This window comes from Gossypium arboreum, chromosome 11 (assembly GCF_025698485.1).
Source record: "Gossypium arboreum isolate Shixiya-1 chromosome 11, ASM2569848v2, whole genome shotgun sequence".
Classification (NCBI taxonomy): Eukaryota; Viridiplantae; Streptophyta; class Magnoliopsida; order Malvales; family Malvaceae; genus Gossypium; species Gossypium arboreum.
This window is the reverse complement of record NC_069080.1, coordinates 92,880,484-92,901,424: the sequence shown is the minus strand read 5'-3', so window position 1 is coordinate 92,901,424 and position 20,941 is coordinate 92,880,484. Positions and strand designations below refer to the sequence as shown.

The 20,941-nt window shown below is 37.0% G+C and overlaps 1 non-coding gene across 1 annotated transcript; it reads left to right on the top strand.

The window, feature by feature from the left end:
• The first annotated feature begins 17,217 nt into the window (after positions 1-17,217).
• Positions 17,218-17,324, top strand: LOC128285074 (small nucleolar RNA R71). Its single transcript, XR_008275489.1, has one exon. It is a non-coding gene; the product is annotated as a small nucleolar RNA R71 (small nucleolar RNA).
• The last annotated feature ends 3,617 nt before the right edge of the window (positions 17,325-20,941 follow it).

The window sequence follows — 20,941 nt, the reverse complement described above, 5'->3', positions numbered from 1 at the left end:
GAGGTAGGCCCCCGAGAATCTCTGGAGGTAGGAGTGGTAATCAGAGAGGAGCCTCTAATACGGCTGTCCGATCCGAGACCCGTGCTCCTGCTAGAGCATATGCCATCCGCGCACGAGAGGAGGCATCCTCCCCTGACGTCATCACTGGTACTTTTACTCTCTTTGATACTAGTGTGATTGCATTGATTGACCCCGGCTCTACTCATTCATATGTATGTGAAACCTTAGCATCCAGTAAGACTCTACCTGTTGAGTCTCATCAATTAAATAATTCGAGTGTCAAACCCTTTGGTTCAATACGTACTAGTTGATAAAGTGTGCAAGAGATGCCCCCTAATAATTCGAGAATCCTGTTTTCCGACCGATCTGATGCTTCTACCATTTGATGAATTCGATGTTATTCTTGGTATGGATTGGTGACCGTACATGATGCAAGTTGGTGGATCGCAAAGGAAAACCATTGTTTTGAGGAGTGCAAATAATGAGGTAGTCCGAGTCGAGTCTCATCGATTTAAAAGGAGTGCCAGCGATAATATCTTCTATGACTGCTCGGAGATATGTGAAAAAGGGGTGTGAAACATACCTTTCGTATGTGTTTGAAAGTAAAGAGATGGAAAAGAAACTCGAATCGGTACCAGTGGTTTGTGAGTATTCAGATGTTTTTCCTGAGGAGTTAACGGGATTGCCACCGGTTCGAGAAGTGGAATTCGCATCGGTTGTACCGTACTACGCCGATCTCAATAGCCCCGTATCGTATGGCATTAACGGAGTTAAAGGAATTGAAGGTTCAATTGCAAGAATTGACGGATAGAGGTTTCTCTCGACCGAGTTTTTCTCCATGGGGCGCACAAAGATTGTTTGTGAAAAGAAGGACGGAACCATGAGGTTGTGCATCGACTATCGTCAACTCAATAAAGTGACGATAAAGAATAAATATCCGTTGCCACGAATTGATGATTTGTTTGATCAATTAAAGGAGCCTCGGTGTTTTCAAAGATAGATTTGAGATCGGGTACTATCATTGAGGGTCCGAGAATCGGACATACCCAAAACCGCTTTTAGAACGAGGTACGGTCACTACAAATTCTTGGTGATGCCGTTTGGGCTCACTAATGCCCTCGGTGTTTATGGATTTAATGAATAGAATTTTCAGGCCATACTTGGATCGGTTCGTAGTTGTATTTATCGATGACATTTTGGTCTATTCAAGAGATGAAACCGAACATCTTGAACACCGAGGCTAGTGTTGCAAATCTTACGAGATAAGCGTTATACGCAAAGTTCAAGAAATGTGAATTTTGGTTGAAAGAGGTTAGCTTTTTGGGGCACGTGGTGTCCGCATCGGGTGTCAGGGTGGACCCGAACAAAATTTCGGCCATAGTCGATTGGAAACCACCAAGGAATGTTACCGAAGTTAGGAGCTTTTTGGGGCTTGCCGGATACTATCGACGATTTGTGAAAGGTTTTTCGGTGATAGCTGCACCGATGACAAAACCACTTCAAAAAGATGTTAAGTTCGAGTGGTCGGAACGCTGTCAAGAAAGTTTCGATCGACTAAAGACCCGTTTAACCGAGGCCCCGGTACTAGTACAGCCGGAGTCCGGTAAAGAGTTTGTCATATACAGTGACGTATCCTTGCTTGGGTTAGGTTGTGTGTTGATGCAAGAAGGTCGAGTTGTGGCTTACGCGTCGAGACAACTAAAGCCGTATGAGAGAAACTATCCGACCCATGACCTTGAACTAGCAGCCATAGTGTTCGCCTTGAAGATATGGCGGCATTACTTGTTTGGGGAAAGGTGTCACATTTATTCAGACCACAAGAGTCTAAAATATTTGATGACTCAGAGAGATTTAAACCTGCGACAAAGACGTTGGCTTGAGTTGTTGAAAGACTATGAACTCATCATTGATTATCACCCGGGAAAGGCCAACGTGGTGGCCGATGCCTTAAGTCGCAAGGCACTGTTTGCTTTGAGAGCGGTGGATGCTCATCTATCCGTTTCACCCGATGAGGTGCTAGTAGTCGAATTAGAGACCAAACCGTTATTGATTCATCAAGTACTCGAATCTCAGAAGGTCGACGCCGAATTGGTCGCTAAGCGAGCCGAACGTGTTTCGAATGAGGAATCGGAATTTCAGATTGACGACCATGATTGCTTGACGTTCAAGGGTCGATTATGTATTCCAAGGAATTCGGAACTTGTTTCGATGATTTTGAACGAGGCTCACAGTAGTCGAATGTCAATCCACCCGGGTAGTACTAAAATGTACAATGACCTGAAACGTCGGTTTTGGTGGCATGGTATGAAACGAGACATCTCTGACTTTGTTTCGAGATGTTTAATATGTCAACAAGTGAAAGCGGAGCATCAAGTGCCATCGGGATTACTTCAGCCGATCACGATACCCGAGTGGAAATGGGATCGAGTCACCATGGACTTTGTATCCGGACTGCCTTTGTCAGCAAGTAAGAAGGATGCGATCTGGGTCATTGTTGATAGACTGACCAAGTCTGCTCATTTTATTCCTGTTCGCACGGATTTTTCGCTTGATAAATTGGCAGAATTATACGTCTCCCAAATTATTCGATTGCATGGGGTGCCTATTTCTATCGTGTCGGATAGAGACCCAAGATTTACATCGCGATTTTGGAAGAAATTGCAAGAGGCTTTGGGTACCAAGCTGCATTTTAGCACTGCTCTTCACCCCCAAATCGATGGTTAATCCGAACGGATAATTCAAATACTCGAGGATATGTTGAGATGTTGCATCCTTGAGTTTAGTGGTGCATGGGAACGGTATTTACCTTTGGTTGAATTCGCTTACAACAATAGCTTTCAATCAAGTATCAAGATGGCGCCTTACGAGGCTTTATACGGTCGTAAATGTCGTACCCCATTATTCTGGACTGAACTTAGTGAAGGTGTTGTGGCATAAACACGGAATTGAAGAAGCCACTTGGGAACTTGAGGACTCTATGAAAGAGCGATACCCGAGCCTATTTACCGGTAAGATTTTCGGGGATGAAAATTTCTTAAGTGGGGGAGAGTTGTGACAGCCCAAAATTGACCCTAGACGGGATGTGGTTTCGGGACCACAAAAGCGAGGCATAAAAATAATTTAAAATTTATTGTGATGCCTATGATATGTGTTAAATTGTGTGTGACATTTTTGATGATTTGATTTAGTGTTATAAAGGTGAATTTCACTAGAAAGGACTTGTGTGAGAAAACTTAGAAATGAGATAGGCAAATGTTGAAGTGGCCTATTGATGCATACTAGGAAATGTTGTCCTTGCATGTCAAATTTCCCAAATTTGACTATAGTGGCCGCCAAGGTGGGTATGATGGGCAAGGGAAAACATGTTTCCAACATGTTTGGTTAGTGAGTTATGTATGAAGGAATATAATAAAATTAGCATAAAAATGAACAAAAAAAAAGAAAGATGAGCATGGATGCCCCTTGTTGCCGTGAGTAGAGGAAAAGAAAGGAGAAATTTTGTTCATCCATTTTCACTTCTTGGCCGAAAATACTAAGGAAAAGGGGAGGATTTTGCTTCATGCTTGGTTTAGAAGAGAACTAGAAGGAGATTTAGCTATACTTGCATCAATATTAAGGTATGTTTGAGGTGGTGTCATGAGATTCATGCTTGTTTTGGTTGCTTACTTGATGTGCATGTTAGCCATGGTTCAAATCCTTGTTATGCCATGAAAATGGTATTTAGCCAAGGTTGATATTGTGTTGAAACTATTGCATGCTAAATGTGAAGCTTGCTATTGATGCATGTAATGATGGATTAACTACTCTTGAAATTTCTTTTAGTATTCTTGAGTAGGGCATTGAGTCCTTTGTTTAACCATGACAAAAAATTTTAAAAGGGCATGGTGTGTGAGGTATTCGGCCATGGTATGCTCATGAGCATGGTTTATGCTTCTTGCATGATATTAAAAAATTTGTGTTTTGAATGGTTATGGACACCTTAAAATTGGCCTTGCACCTATGTGTGGATATATGATTGCACATGATGTTTTGGTTATGAAGTAAATGATAAATGTGTTTGTTTAAAAAAATAAATTGTTGGAGAATGTTTGTAAAATTTCAAGTATATTCGGCCATTGGGTGAGTATGTAAGTGATGTTGAATCAAGTTTTTGGTGCATATTTGGTGATGTGTATAATCGACCAAATGGGTGATTAGTAAAAAATGGTTGCCGAATATACAAGCATACATATGCATGTGTAGTTGAATTATGAATGTTTAGCAAGATGGTTAAACTAGTTGATTTATTGATTAAGCTCAAGGAGTTAAAGAAGGAGAATCAAGCAAGGGAAAGACGAAGGTCATCGAGTAGCCGACTTGGACTGTTTTACCCAACACAAGGTAAGTCATTAAGCATATATTTGGTGTTGATGTAAATGACCATAATATATACACAATTGTGTTTAAATGAGTTGATGTGTAAATGGAAATGTATGTGTATGGAATGATGCCATTGTTGAATGTATAAAGGCAGCAAAATGCATAAGGTATTGGTCTCGGCACTAAGTGTGCGGGTATAAATGGACACGGTGACAAGATTGGCACTAAGTGTGCGGGTTATAAATTGTACAGCACTAAGTGTGCGAGTTTGATTATATAGCACTAAGTGTGCGAGCTGAAAATATATAGCACTAAGTGTGCGAGCTGAAAATTATATAGCACTAAGTGTGAGAGCTGAAAATATATAGCACTAAGTGTGCGGATTCACTATATGCTCTTGTATTACAATTGGCACTGAGTGTGCGACATTATCGAGTTAATCCCGGACAGCGGATCGGGTAAGTACCTTGAGCTCATGACGAATAGGCAATACATTCATGCTCGGGGTTGAGCTTGGTAAGCTTGAAATCTATGTGATGATTGCAATTGTAAGATTGTGGTGCGAATGAGTTGGTGTGTAAAAATGCCTCAAATATCTTATTGTATAGAATATGAAATGTGGATGTATGACTTGGTATGAGATTGAACCAAAAGGTCCGAGGAATTATGGTATAGTTTCGATATGGATGAAGTACCTAGCCTCGTTTATTGTTTGATGTTGCGAAAACTTTATTAATGGATGGTTGATGAATGCTTATGACTTACTGAGTTATAAACTCACTCGGTGTTTTCTTGTCACCCATTTTAGGTCTCTTGGACTCGATTGTCACGTGCTCGGAACCGTCGTTGAAGTCATCACACCGGCTGGAAACCTTTTGGTATTGTCTTCGTAGTGGAACTAGGAGAACAATTGGCATGTATAGGCTATTATGTTTTGTTGAATTGTGGGTTGTAAACTTTAAGCCATGTGAAAATGGCCTATGTGGTCGCCGAGTGGGATGCTAGAACCTATAGCCACGAGTCTTAGAAACTTTAATTTTGATAAGGTGGCCATAAATTGTGTCATGTATGATGGATGATTAGTAAGGCCAAGGAAAGATTCATGAAATTGGCATAGTCTACTGCAGTAACTGTTGCTGACAGCAGCAGTGAGATGAGATTGAAAATCACTAAAAATAGTAGAAGTAGAATTAAATAGTGAATAAATTATGAAATTGAACCTTGATGAATCTATTTTATATGGACGAAACGAAACGACCATATGAGCAGTATACTGAGAGATATTAGAGTTCTTGTGAGACAGGGCCAGAACGGTTTCTGGGTCCCCTGTCGCGACTTTGAAAATTTACTATAAATTATTCAGAAAGAATTAGAAGTCATGTCTTATATTTGCAGATTCCATTTTGAGTCTAGTTTCTTTAGAAACAAACGACACCAGTATTAAAGCCCTGTACAGAGAGATATTCAAGTTGTAACGTGCGAAGGTCAGTGTAGTTGACCCCTGTAACATGGGTGACTTTAACTAATAAACTGTACCAATTGGCCCAACCAAAAATTCTAGAAATAAATCCAGGGATGGATATATGAGTCTAGTTGCAGGGAAAATTGACGGAACTGATTTTTGAGTTCTGGAACTCGAGATATGATTTTTAAGGTGACAGTGACGCAGTTAGCTAGCCTGCCTGGAACTGAAATCAATTATTGTCAAGAGAGAAAAAAGGGAAGTAAGCCCGGTAACACCACGTGTTCAAATCCGGTGACGGTCACAGGTTTGGGGTGTTACAGTTTTCATGGCAAACATTACTAAGGCTAAGATCATACAAGCATTTCATTCTTCATGATAACATGCTTTCACTCAGATAAAATCATCATTCATACTTGCATACAAACTATGTTATTAAAAAACTATCTCTAAACATTCATTTATTAAAACATACTTATGAAAGAAATGATTGAAACATACTTGAAAAACTTTTTGAAGTTTGAGCAATTTATTTACCTCACCCCCATTTAAAAAGAAGCAATGTTCTCATTACAAGAACAAAGTAATGAATGAAAAATGAACACCAGGTAGGGTTGTAAAGAAAGGGAGGTGAGTCACTAAGACTGCTTAAATACCAAGTCTTTCCTAATAACCCAATCCTAAACATGTTCATTCCCATTACCACATCACTTAGTCTTTTTCTTTCTAAAGAAGTGTTAAGTTTATTCAGGCTTGCTATGTTTTATTCTACAAAAATTAAATCCTAATTACGAAAGAAAGAAATTCCTAAGGACCTAAAAATAAATAATAAGACAAAAGTCTCCCTTTTTATTTTCTTAATTCATTCCCTTGTCTTTTTCAGCTCCATCTCCGCTTGCATCGTCAGTATCTTCCATCCATGTCTCAAAGATAGGATCGGGGAACTCATGAACAAAAGTATTATAGATATTTTTAAAAGAATTTTAAATTGAGTCATCACTAATTTTTGCATATTTCCAATAAGTTTGTTGTTGATTGTGCATGAACTTGCACATATCCATCAAAATTGACAACTTCGATTTCTTTGAAGCACTTGTAGAAGTCGGCATAGGAGTTGCTGATACAAGTTCAACACTTAGCTTGACTGGTTCTTCTTCTAGCTCAACCCTTGGTTCAGGGTTTTCAGATTCTTCAACTGGTTTAGGACTGTTTCATTCCTTATCAGATTCTTCCTCTTCAGTGTCTGTAACTGAATTAGCTTCAGTCTCAGTTTCATCTGTTGACTCCTCGATATCTGGCTCAATTGGCTCTTCTTGCTCGCCTTGATTTAGCTCATGCACCCTCTCTACTAACCTTTCAAGATCATAAGTTGAAATGCACCCTTGAACATATCACCCTTCAGATTTGCTTATGTTTTAACACGGGCCCTTAAGCAAAGTGAAGTGATTAATAATGGGAAATAAACACTTCCTACCTTCTTTTTAGCACAATTGTGAATCTCCTTGATGATAATTTTCCCAACATTAATGGACTTTTCTGTCAAGATTGCATATAACAAGAGCATCCCTTCCATCGAGATGGTGGAACTATGAGAGAAAGGCATAAAACTATAGCGAACAAAATAAAACCACACCTTTGCTACTGGTTTTAGGTATTTCCTTCGGCAAGAATGGCTCCCATACTTTCTTATAATCCATTAGGATCCCGGATTTGTCACAACATCAAGCTCTTGTTGAAGAAAATCCCAATTGATATTGTTCATCATAGGGTAGTACTCATCTTCTTCAACATCAGGTAAGTTAAACAAATCATTAATGGACTTAGAAGTAAGAGGTACCTTTTTCTTTCGAACGATGACCTCAGTAGCATCTTGTGTTGTCAAACTTGCATAGAATTCTCAAACTAATTCATCATTGGGAAGTGAACAAGCATCACAAAATCATTCCCACTTGAGAGCATTGATTATCTTTCTAATTGGCACAGGAACAACCATCAAATCATTACTCTTCAAGTTAAAGCCTTTTTTCGGCATCATAGGTTGATGTTTGAAAATTGAATCAAATCTCTCTTTCACTTCTTCATCGATCAAAATTGGGTTTTCAGGAGTAGTCTTTGATGATCTAGTTCTTTTGCGAGACATGGTATATTTTCCCAAAAATTTGGCAAAGTTTCTGCTTACTAGGAAGAAGAGAAATCGGCAAGTGGGTAAACTTTGCTACGGCAAAAATTGTACGGCGGCAAGGATGGTTTGGCAACAACGACAGAGTGCGACAATAATAGTGGTGTACAGAGGCAACAACGGCGATGTGCGGCAGCAAAGTTGGTGCTTCGAAAATCTTCTTGCAATGGAAATTGGTGATTTCAGTAAAAATGGAAGAGAACTAGGGTTTCTTTTGGGATTTAAGGTTGACAACACAAAAGGGAGATTTAGGGATTTCTAAATTGTAAGCAAATTGCTTTGAGGGATATGAATAGTAGAATGAAGAGGGGTTTATATAGGAAAAATTAGGGCAACATGTAGCAAAAATTTAGCTACATTAGGGTTACTTAGGCGGCAAGCAATGGGAGTGGCAACAAGGTATGGATTTTTCCCTCTTTGTTTTTGTTTTTTTTTGCTATCTTGGTCCCCAAACTCAAACTGTCTTGTCTCAAGAAAAAAATTGATTAGTACATGGGCCGAATTTGACCCCCTTTATTAACATAAAAATTTAAAATTTAAACAAAACAAATGAAACTTAAAAATTTTAAATCTTAATTACAAAATATCTTCTTAACAAATTACATTAAATTAATTCCCAAGAAAGGTTGGATGGGTCACAACGGTCCCACTTAAGTTCCAATCTCCTTAGACAAAATTATTTAAATGTAATAAGCTAAGAAAATAAGTTCTAATTATTTATTTATTTACAAAACGAGTTCATGAAAAATCAAGGGTCTGTTAATTTGAAAGAGGATTCAACTCGCTCAACTTCACCATCCCAGTAATGTTTGAGATGTTGACCATTAACTTTAAACGTACCTCCGTAATTGTTGTATAATTCAATAACTCCATAAGGATAAACTCGGTAAACGGTATAGGGTCCTTTCCATCTGGATTTAAGCTTCCCAAGAAATAACTTCAACCTTGAATTAAACAACAAAACCTTTTGACCTTCTTTAAACTCGTGAGGTTGTATATGACTATCATGTCATCTCTTTGATCTTTCTTTACACAATTCGGTATTCTCATAGGAAAACAACCTCAGCTCTTCCACCTCATCAAGTTGTAACATCCTTCTCATGTAACACCCCTAACCCGTATCCGTCGCCGGACTAGGGTTAAAGCCGTTACCTGACAATCAAAAACATTTTACAAACAATTCATAAACATCATCCATAATCATAGTCATACATCACAATAGAGTCCCTTATATAGGTCATCGAGACCTTAAACATGCTTTGGAGAAGGTTCGGGACCAAACCAAACACATACAAAATTTTTTGTAACTTACACGATTTTTCAAAATGACACAGGTCACACGCCCGTGTGAACAGGTCGTGTGCCTCACATGGCATTAGACATGCCCGTGTGTCTAAGCCGTGTCAAAACAGGGCATAGATACTGACTTAATAACACAGCCACAAGACATGCCCGTGTGCCTTGGCTGTGGTAGAGACTGACTTGGATCACACAGCTAGCCATACGCCCGTGTGCGTTGGCCGTGGTCAACACTGACTTAAAATCGTAGGGTACCCCAGGGGACACATGGCCGTTCAACATGACTGTGTGTTGCACATGGCTGAGACACAAACCTGTGTCTCTGCCCGTGTGGACAAAAATAGGCCATTTGAAAAGCCAATTTTCCAGCCAATTTGGGTCAAACCTACAAGCATCAAACCAACCACATTTGCAATATAACTTCAACCAATGTCAATACCAAAACTTACACCAATCATGCCATAACATTATCAACCAATTTCATGCTTAATAATCATACCAAATTATGCCAAAACATAATACAAAATCATATGTAAACATTTGTTTCATAACCTCATTTTAATTTCATTCAATCACATGCTATAAACTTACCAATATCTCAAACTTGCACATACCAAAATTTACCAATATTGACCATTTCATTTGGTCATTTATAAACACATCACATAAGCATAATTTGCATCACATATCATATACCAAAATCAAACCATAAGTTCAACCATAATCTAGCCATATCTCATGGTATGATATACACATTACAAAACATACCTCAAAGTACTTCTAGCCTATACATGCCATACTATTATATTCACATGTCAAAAGGTGCCAAAACAAGGTTCGATAGTGTGGTGACAATCCTATACGAACCCCGAGCTCCCGACAGCTACGATATCTATAAAATAATGCAAACACATATAAAGTAAGCTTTCAAAAGCTTAGTAAGCCATAGACAAATAAATTTATCATTTAAATCATATAATCATCATCAATTTTCATATAATTTGCCATAAGGCCACAAAACAGGGATACATACTGACTTAATCACACGGCCATAAGACATGCTCGTGTGCCTTGGCCGTAGTAGAGACTGACTTGGGTCACACGGCTAGCCACACGCTCGTGTACCTTGGCCGTGGTCAAGACTGACTTAAAATCATAGGGTACCCCAGGGGACACATGGTCGTGCAACATCACCATGTGTCACACACGACTGAGACAGATGCCCGTGTCTCTGCCCGTATGGACAAAAATAGGCCATTTGAAAAGCCAATTTGCCACCCAATTTGGGTCAAACCTACAAGCATCAAACCAACCATATTTTCACTATAACTTCAACCAATTTCAATACCAAAACTTACACCAATCATGCCATAACATTATCAACCAATTTCATGCTTAATAATCATACCAAATGATGCCAAAACATAAGACAAAATCATAACGAAACATTTGTTTCATATCCTCATTTTATTTTCATTCAATCACATGCTATAAACTTACCAATATCTCAAATTTGCATATGCCAAAATTTACCAATATTGACCATTTCATTTGGTTATTTATAAACACATCACATAAGCATAATTTGCATCACATATCATATACCAAAATCAAACCATAAGTTCAACCATAATTTAGCCATATCTCATGGCATGATATACACATTACAAAACATACCTCAAAGTACTTCTAACCTATACATGCCATACTATTATATTCACAATGTTAAAAGGTACCAAAACAAGGTACGATAGTGTGGTGACAATCCTTTACGATCCCCGAGCACCCGATAGCTACGATATCTATAAAACAATGTAAACACACACAAAATAAGCTTTCAAAAGCTTAGTAAGCCATATACAAATAATCTTATAATTTAAATCATATAATCATCATCAATTTGCATATAATTCTTAACCAAATACTATCAGAAACCTCAATGTTCATATACATTTCATATACTCCAAATTCTTTAGCATATTTTCTTATGCTTTTATCACATATCATCAATTGATCACTAAAGTACATATACTTACCTTTTTACATCAAATATGATACTTACTCCAAATGTACCTGAATCGGATACATGTTCACATCATAATTCATTTTTTTGGAATGCCCGTTGAATCATTTGGAATCATAATGATACGCGGATAACTCAAAAAGCTCGTACAATGCTAACATCCCAGACGTAGTCTTACATGTAATCCAATGTCAATGCCACTGTCCCAAACAGGTCTTACACGAAATCAAATACGATACAAACGTCCCAGACGTGGTCTTATACGATAACACATATCGGATCCTATGTCATGACATATGTATCCTAACTATTCCTAAGGTTCGTACGGGGTTTTTCAGATGTCGGAACTTTGTTGATACTTTCTCTAAAATCTCATATTCAGCTCTCATATTATCATTCATCACAATACAATGACATATATACATGAATAAATCAATTCAAACACATTTATTTGTATATCGACTTACCTCGTACGGAAATGAATAGAAATAAGTGACTATTCAACGACTTTCATTTTCCCCCAATCTAATTTCGTTTCCTTTGGTTCTTGATCTATATCAATTCAAATTTAAATCTTTTATTCACCAAATCATTGAAATCAATCCACAAACACCCATTTAGGGCATTTTATAACTTAGCCCTCACATTTTCAAATTTTGACACTTTAGTCCCTAATTCACAAAATCACAAAATACATAAAATTTCCTTTTACACATGCTTAGCTGAATTTTTATGGAGTTCATACAAGTCCATATATTTCATTTCTTTCACATTTTAGTCCCTCAATTTACACATTTCACAATTTATCCCATTTTACTAAAATTCATCAAAAATTCAAAGACAAAATATACTAACCCAAAACATATCTTTCATTTACTAACATCAAACTTCATAAAACTTATAGTTTCATTAATGGGTCAACTCAAAATCATTAACAAAATCAGAAATTAGGGCATGGGCTTGATAGAATACAGTGCAACGATTACAAAAACGTAGAAATTATCAAAAACAGAACAAAATTCATACCTCTATTGAGCTTTAGCATAGCCGAACCCTAGATGGTTCTTTTTCTTTTCTTTTTCTTTGATTTTCGGTTGAGGAAGACTTAAAGTAAACTAATTTTAGCATTTCTTTTATTTAATTCATCATTTATAGATAGATTACCATTATGCCCTTAATTAATAAACATTTAATTCTTTAACATATAAGGTTATTAATGTCCACTCATGCTTCTAATGGTCAAATATCAACATAAGGACCTTTCATTTACAAAGACATGTCAACTAGGCATTTTAACAATTAGAAGGCCACATTTACAATTTACACGATTAGGTCCTTTTATCAAATTGAGCACACAAACAATTAAACTTTCACACGAAACTTTCACACATGCTAATTCACATATCATAAGTATAGAAAATAATATTAAAATATTTTTGACTCGGATTTGTTATCCTAAAACCTTTATTCCAACTAGGGTCTAAATCGGACTGTTACATCTCTCACTGGCTAGCTTAAGATCAAAGTTCAACTGCTTCAAAGCCCAATGAGCTCTATTCTCCAACTCTAATGGCAAATGACATGCCTTCCCAAAAACTAACTGATAAAGAGTCATTCCTAACGATGTCTTAAATGCTGTTCGTTAGGCCCATAATGCATTATTGAGCCTTCGAGACAAATCTTTTGTGCTAGGGTGTACTACCTTTTCAAGGATACCTTTGATTTCATGGTTCACTCTCTGAACTTGCCCATTGGACTAGGGGTGATAGGCAGTAGCAATGTTGTGCTTCACATCATATTTGTCAAGCAACCACTTAAGCCATTTGTTCACAAAGTGAGAACCTTCATCACTAATAATAGCTCTTAGTGTCCCAAATGTGTAAACGCATGCTTATGTAGGAATCGTATGACTACCTTAATATCATTTGTAGGTATGATTCAGCTTCAACCTACTTGGATACATAGTCCACAGCAGCTAAGATGTATTTGTTCCCATATGAAGAAGGAAACGGGCCTAAGAAGTCAATTCCCCATACGTCGAATAATTCAATCTCCAAAATGTTTGTCAAGGGTATCTCATTCCTCCTTGATATATTTTCGGTCCTTTGGCGTTTATCACAGTTCTTCACATAAGCATAAGCATCTTTAAATAGCGTAGGTCAAAAGAAACTTGCTTGCGAAATCTTTCCTGCAGTACGTGAACTACCAAAATGTCCCACACTTGGAGATGAATGGCAATGATACAAGATCTCAGCAATCTCACTTTTAGCTATGCACTTTCGGATTATATTATCTGCACATCGTTTAAACAAAAACGGATCCTCCCAAAAATAATAACGACTATCATGAAGGAAATTTTTCCTTTGTTGGTATGTCATTTCTTGAGGAATTATTCCACATGCAAGATAATTGGCAAAATTAGCAAACCAAGGTGTTTCATGAATTCGGTTTACCTCAAATAAGTTCTCATCTGGGAAATTCTCGTTGATAAGCACACATGATCGAGTTCCCTCATCTTGTTCCAACCTCGACAGATGATCAGCTATTTGATTTTGGACACCTTTTTCTGTCTTGGATCTCAAGGTCAAATTCTTGGAGTAACAGTATCCAACGAAATAGCCTGGATTTCGCATCTTTCTTCGTGAGTAAGTATTTAGTGGCCGCATGGTCAGTAAATACTGTAACTTTGGTACCTATAAGATATGAACGAAATTTTTCAAAAGCAAAAACTATTGCAAAGAGTTCCTTTTTGGTTATCGTATAATTTAGTTGGGCTCCCGTCAAAGTTCTACTTGCATAGTAAATAGGGTGAAACACTTTGTTTCTTCTTTGACCCATCACAACTCCAACAGCGTAGTCACTTGCATCGCACATCAACTCAAAAGGTAAGTTCCAATCAGGTGTAACGATTATTAGGGCTGAGATTAACAATTTTTTTTAGATCTTCAAAAACTTCTAAACATGCTTTATTGAAATCAAACACTGTATCTTTCTCTAAAAACAAATACAACGGTTTAGAAATTTTTGAGAAATCTTTGATAAACCTTCGATAAAAACAGGTATGGCCTAAGAAACTTCTGACTCTTTTCATATTCATTAGGGCTGGTAATCTTTCAATTACGTCCATCTTTGCTTTATCGACTTCAATTCCTCTCTTTGAGATTTTATGTCTTAAGACAATCCCTTCCTTGACCATAAAATGGCATTTTTCCTAGTTAAGCACAAGATTCGTCTCTTTGCATCTCTTCAGTACCTTAGCCAAATTACTCAAACAAATATCATAAGTGTTACCAAAAATAGAAAAATCATCCATGAAAACCTCAACAAAATTTTCGACCATATCAGTGAATATTGCCATCATGCATTGTTGAAAGGTTGCAGGTGCATTGCATAAACCAAAAGGCATTCACCTAAAAGAAAACGTATCATATGGACAAGTAAAGGTTGCTATATGTTGGTCTTCTAGGGCTACAACTATTTAGTCATATCCTAAATAGCCATCTAAAAAATAATAGAATTTTTTACCTGCTAGTCGATCTAACATCTGATCCATAAAAGGCAACGAAAAATAGTCCTTCCGAGTGGCTTTATTCAATTTTCTGTAATTAATATAGATTCTCCAACTGGTAACAGTTCTCATTGGAATTAACTCGTTATGCTCATTTTCAACAATCGTGATTCCACCTTTCTTCGGCACACACTATACTGGACTTACCCACGAACTATCTAAAATAGGATAGATGATTCTTGTATCTAACCATTTGATCATTTCCTTTCTCACAACCTCTTTCATAATAGGATTGAGCCTCTTTTACCCATCAATTCGAGCTCTTTCACCTTCTTCCAAAATAATTTTATGCATGCAAAAAGAAGGGCTTATACCTCGAATATCAGTTATGGTCCAACCAATTACTTTCTTAAATTTCTTTAGAACAACAATTAGTTGCTCCTCTTGATCTTTTGTTAGTTCTGCTGATATAATCACAGGCAAAGTAGAACAGTCACCTAAATGAACATATTTCAAATGGGAAGGAAGGACCTTTAGTTTGAGTTTAGGTGGTTCCTCAATTGACAACTTAGGTTGCATAAATTCTCTAACTTCCAACTCTAATGGTTCAAACCGTGTAGATTGAATAAAATTTCTCGGATTGGCTTCCAACAAACCCATGTTTTTTTCACCTTCTTCATCCTTCAAAGGGTCAAGATCTAAGGCTTTCTCCAATGGATCTTCTTCAAAATTGCTTGCCATAGAAACCAAGGTTTCTATCTCTTCCATAACTAAACACTCTTATGCCAGATCGGGAAATTTCATTGCTTTAAGAATGTTAAAGGTTACCTGATCATCTTGAACTCTCATGGTGAGTTCACCTTTCTGCACATCAATTAACGTTCTTTCCGTGGCTAAGAAAGGTCTCCCAAGGATGATCGACACTTCCTTATTTGCTTCAAAATCTAAGACAATGAAATCAGTAGGAAAAATAAATTTATTAACTCTTACCAAAACATCCTCGATCTTTCTCTCTGGATATGCTAAAGATCGATCCGTAGCTGAAGCGTCATAGTTGTAGGTCTTACTTCACCTATCCCTAACATCTTGAAAATGAATTAGGCATCAAGTTGATACTTGCTCCTAAACCACACAAAGCTTTACCACAGTAAGATTCACCAATGTTACAGGGTATAGTAAAGCTTCCTAGGTCTTTCAATTTCGATGGTAGTTTGTTCTGCAGGAACGCACTGCACTCCTTTGTCAAGGCAATAGTCTCATACTCACTAAGTCGTTTCTTCTTAGACAATATATCCTTCATAAACTTCACATAATTTGGAATTTGTTCTAAAACCTCCACCAACAGAATATTGATGTGTAACTGCTTCGAACATCCAAAAACTTCTTAAAATGCACCTCATGTTTCTACTTGTGTTGCTGCAATCTTTGCCAATATAGAGGTGATGGAACTTTCAGTTGAACCGGACAACTTTTCTGAGTAGGTAAATCTGCATCCAAAGAAGATGCTAAAGTATCTGAATTCACTAAGTTAGGATTTACCTTATTAGTCTTTGCAGATTTTAATTCCTTTGGTGTAGGAATTTCAACAACTGGTTGATTCTTCTCAATGGCCTTATCTTCGACATCAATCAATCGGGGTTCCAGAATTTTACCACTTCACAATACCACTACCTTGATATGTTCTTTACCCAAATTTCTTGGATTCTCAATATCACTTGGCAAGGTTCATTGTGGTCTATTATGAAGCTCTGTAGCTAACTAACCCATTTGGTTTTCCAATTTTTTCAGTGTTGCTGCTTGGCTTTGGATCAAAACGTCATTCTTTTCCATGTACGTTTCCAACAAGTTCTCCAAACTGTTTGATGCCTCAGCTTGAGGTGGTCTTGGAGCTTGCTGATTAAACCCTTAATATTGTTGGGTCTATACTGCAATAAGTTGTGGTTTGGTCCATTTCCTTGGTTGCTCCAAGAAAAGTTAGGATGATTACGCCTTGAAGGATTATAGAAGTTGGACTAGAGTCATTTTCCACTCCTATTTTGATATTAGTTCCCCACATAGTATACTAACTCGGGATTTGATGGACAATTCTTAAAAGAATGACCTTCCCCATAGTACACACAGGAAACTATTTTAACATAGAGGAAATAGACGATACCTGAGCTGATAACGAAGTGAGGGCATCAACTTCATGAACTCCAGCTACACATCTTCTTGAAGCTGTTTGATTTGTTAGCCATTGATAGTTATTACTCGTGATCCTCTCAATGATCTCATAAGCCTCATTATAAGACTCAAAAAAAATTGCACCATTCACAGAAGCATCTACCATCAATCTTGTATGTGCATTGAGACCATTATAGAATGTTTCCAACTGGATACAATGAGGAATCCCATGATAAGGACACTTACGAAGTAACTCCTTGAATCACTCCCAAGCCTCATACAAAGACTCGTTGTCCAATTGTTGGAAGGTTGTGATCTCGTTCCTCAACTTAGAGTTTTTGCTAGGCGGGAAATACTTAACCAAAAATCTCACTGCTAATTCTTGTCATGTAGATATGGAACTTGGTGGCAATGAATTAATCCATGCTCGTACTCGATCTCATAACGAGTACAAAAACATCTTCAACCTCTCTACGTCTTCAGTCACACTGGTTATCTTAAATGAATCACTTACCTCTACAAATAATCGAAGGTGGAGATGTGGATCTTCTATGGGCATACCACTAAATTCATCAACCATTTGGAGCATTTAAAACACACTGGTTTCAATTCAAATTAGGTTGCCTTAATATCCGGCCTTCTAATTCTTGGGTTTAACTCACTGAAAAGTGCCACAACATATTGTCTAATGCATCGATCCCTATCATCGGAAATGAGGATAGGATTTCGTACATGATTGGCTTCATTGCCTTGGTCTTGATTTTGATTTCCAAGGTCCATCTCGACTTGTCTTTGAGTTGTTCATTCACGTCTTCTTAGTCTGAAAGTTCATTCAATTTCAGGGTCTACAGAGAGTAAATTGATAATTCGATCTATTCTCATAAACATCTAAAAAAATCACAAAATTAAAAAGAATAAATTAGTAATTTTAGAAATAAATCAAATTGAAAATAAATAATTTCACGAAAGAAATGACTATGGCAACAGTTGACAATCCCCAACAACTATGCCAAAAACTAGTAATGCGTAGGTTTGTGCAAGTGTACACAGTCATTATCAAGTAATAACTAAGCATCGAGTTATTGTCTCCACAGGGATTGTATTTGTGCTAAGTCACTTAATTTGTAAAATTATATTAACAATTTGGTAAATAAAAACACAATTTAGTTGAGAAGTAGACTAAATGTAATGATCCCTAATGTAAATTAACCCAAGTATGCAAACTATATGAATAAAATAGATTTTAGCAAAATTAAACACAATTTGCAAAAATTATAACATAAGTAAACTAGGACAATTATTTTAATTAAACTCAATTTATTATCAACATGCTTAATAATATTTGGAAAAACATTTCATGGCAACTCGATCTTTCATGAGCTTCGAAACCACGTTAAGTCCTTTCAGTATCATTTACTTAGTAAATACTCATTTTACTGATCCTTATTTACTAAGGGTTTCTTAGTATTCATGCGAGGTAATAGGGACGTATTAGGTTTGAAACAGTTTAATCACACAAATCTAAAAACTATGCAGATAACAGAGCCTGGTTAAGGTTGTTATGCAACCTGCAATTTAATCGGGTTAGGAGCTAAATTGAGCATGCGCATTTCAATTATGCGTCCACTAGCCCTCGTCTGGTTAGGATAACTCAGCTAATTCAGGTGCATTTCGATCACATATGAACAAAATACAGACTTGATTTTAATTAAAAACATGATCAATTGAGGCACAAACATTATAAACATGAATCTAATAAATATTATTTAATCAAAGCAATCATCCTAGCTTAAATAAAATTAAGCTAACATTGTTGTAAACAATAAAAAAGTACACATAACAAACATCTTTAAATTAAATTAAAGAAAAGAAAGATTAAACTCAATTCAGAGTGGCCGTCTGTAACACCCCAAACCTGGCCTAGACTGTAACACCTCTCACCCGTATCCGACGCCGGGACAGGGTCGAGGTGTTACCTGACTTAAACTCAATCAATCACACAAAAATCGGGCCGTAAAATTTTGATCAATTTAACAACTTTTCTTTTCACATGCAATCTGCCCCATATACGGGCTTACGAGGCCCAAAACATACATCTGGGGTGGTTCAGAACCCAATCGAGAACTCATGAAAAACTTAGAAAATCTCTTGCATCAAGGCTTTATACGCCCGTGTGCTAGAGACACGTCCGTGTCCCGAACCCGTGTCCAAAAACCTAGACATTCTGCCAAAACCACACGACCAAGGCAGACGCCCGTGTCCTATGACCTTGTCCTTCACAAGGCTGAGACACATGGCCGTGTCTCTTGCCCGTGTACTACTACCATGCATACTAACTTGAAAAAAACTTAGGTGTAGGGGGCATACGGTTGGACAACACGCCCATGGGGGCAGACCGTGTATCACACACGGTCTAGACACACGCCCGTTTGTCTACCCGTGTGGACAATTACAAGGCTCTTTTCCAAGCCATTTGTCACCCTCACACATACTTATCCAATAACATACAACATGGCATAAATGAGCTCTTAAACATCTACAAACATGTTATGCTCAAGTCAATTTCCTATGCAATAAATATCATAGAATTTGCTCACATCATTACCACATACTAGTCATAACTATCATTACATCACAAACCTCATGTCCATCACTAAGCATGCATAATCATTTCCACAAACCATTCTTGAGGCATTATTAACTATTTACCAATCACCTAATCTTGCATCAGTTACTAACTCATCAATAAATCTCATTTCAATCTCTAGGCTTACATGCTATAAGTCATATCACAAGAGATAGTATCATACATATATATATATATATGAATAAACATTTAGGCCCACAACATCATTAGCCAACATAGACCAATTCACATGGCTACAACACTTTATCAATACAAGCCAACACCTTTGGTTGAATCATAATATCACAACTAAACATTAGAACCTTATACATGCCATAGACTCGAAACATTAGGATTTACTTACGCCAATATCGTTAACTCGACAGTGTGATAATATCTCTGAAAGCCTTCAACCCGAGCTAACCTGGCAACCCTAGAGAACATGGGAAAAAAGGGGGGGGTAAGCTTTACACTAAGTAAGTTCATATGAAAACAATAAATAACTCATTAACATGTTTTATCAATGTCCACAACATATTCTCAAGTTCGTAACAAGCTGTCTTCCTAAGTAACAGTCACTAAATTATTTATATCTGGGGCTACGAAACTTCAAATTAAGTTCTTTAAATTTTCCTTGAAACTATACTCATTTAACTTCCTACCATAAAATTTCCATAATTTTTGGTTCATCCAATTAGTATATTTTATTCCTCAAATTTACCCCTAATTCACTATCTGGCAGTTCCGACCCTTCTATACTAAAGTTCAATTATATCATAGCATAGGACTTGAATAATATTCTCATCTATTTATCTTGAAACTAGACTCATTAAGGATTCTAAGAATATAAATCATAACTCATAACCATTTCTTTACAATTTATAATTATTTTCTCAAATCAGAACAGGGGATCTCGAGGTCATTCTGAACCAGTCCCACACAACTTCAAGTATCTCATTATGGGAAATTATTTTGCTAACACGGTTTCTTTTATAAGAAACTAGACTCAATAAGATTTATTCCCATATTTTATTTAGCTTCTAACTTATTTTCCACTATTTTTATTGTATTTTCAAAGTTATACTACTGCAGTAACTCAAATCTATCAAGGCTAAGTTACTCATTCATGATCATTGCTCACAAAATTAATACAACATCATTTCATCCATCATGGTAAGAACACATATTTATGCATTATAGATCATTCACATACCAAGCCATTCTCATAGGCTTAGTGTACATACCTGTACAACTCGTAACATAACTCAAGTGCATACTCACCAATGACTTACCTCATTGGGACCATCATCAACTCTTTCCTC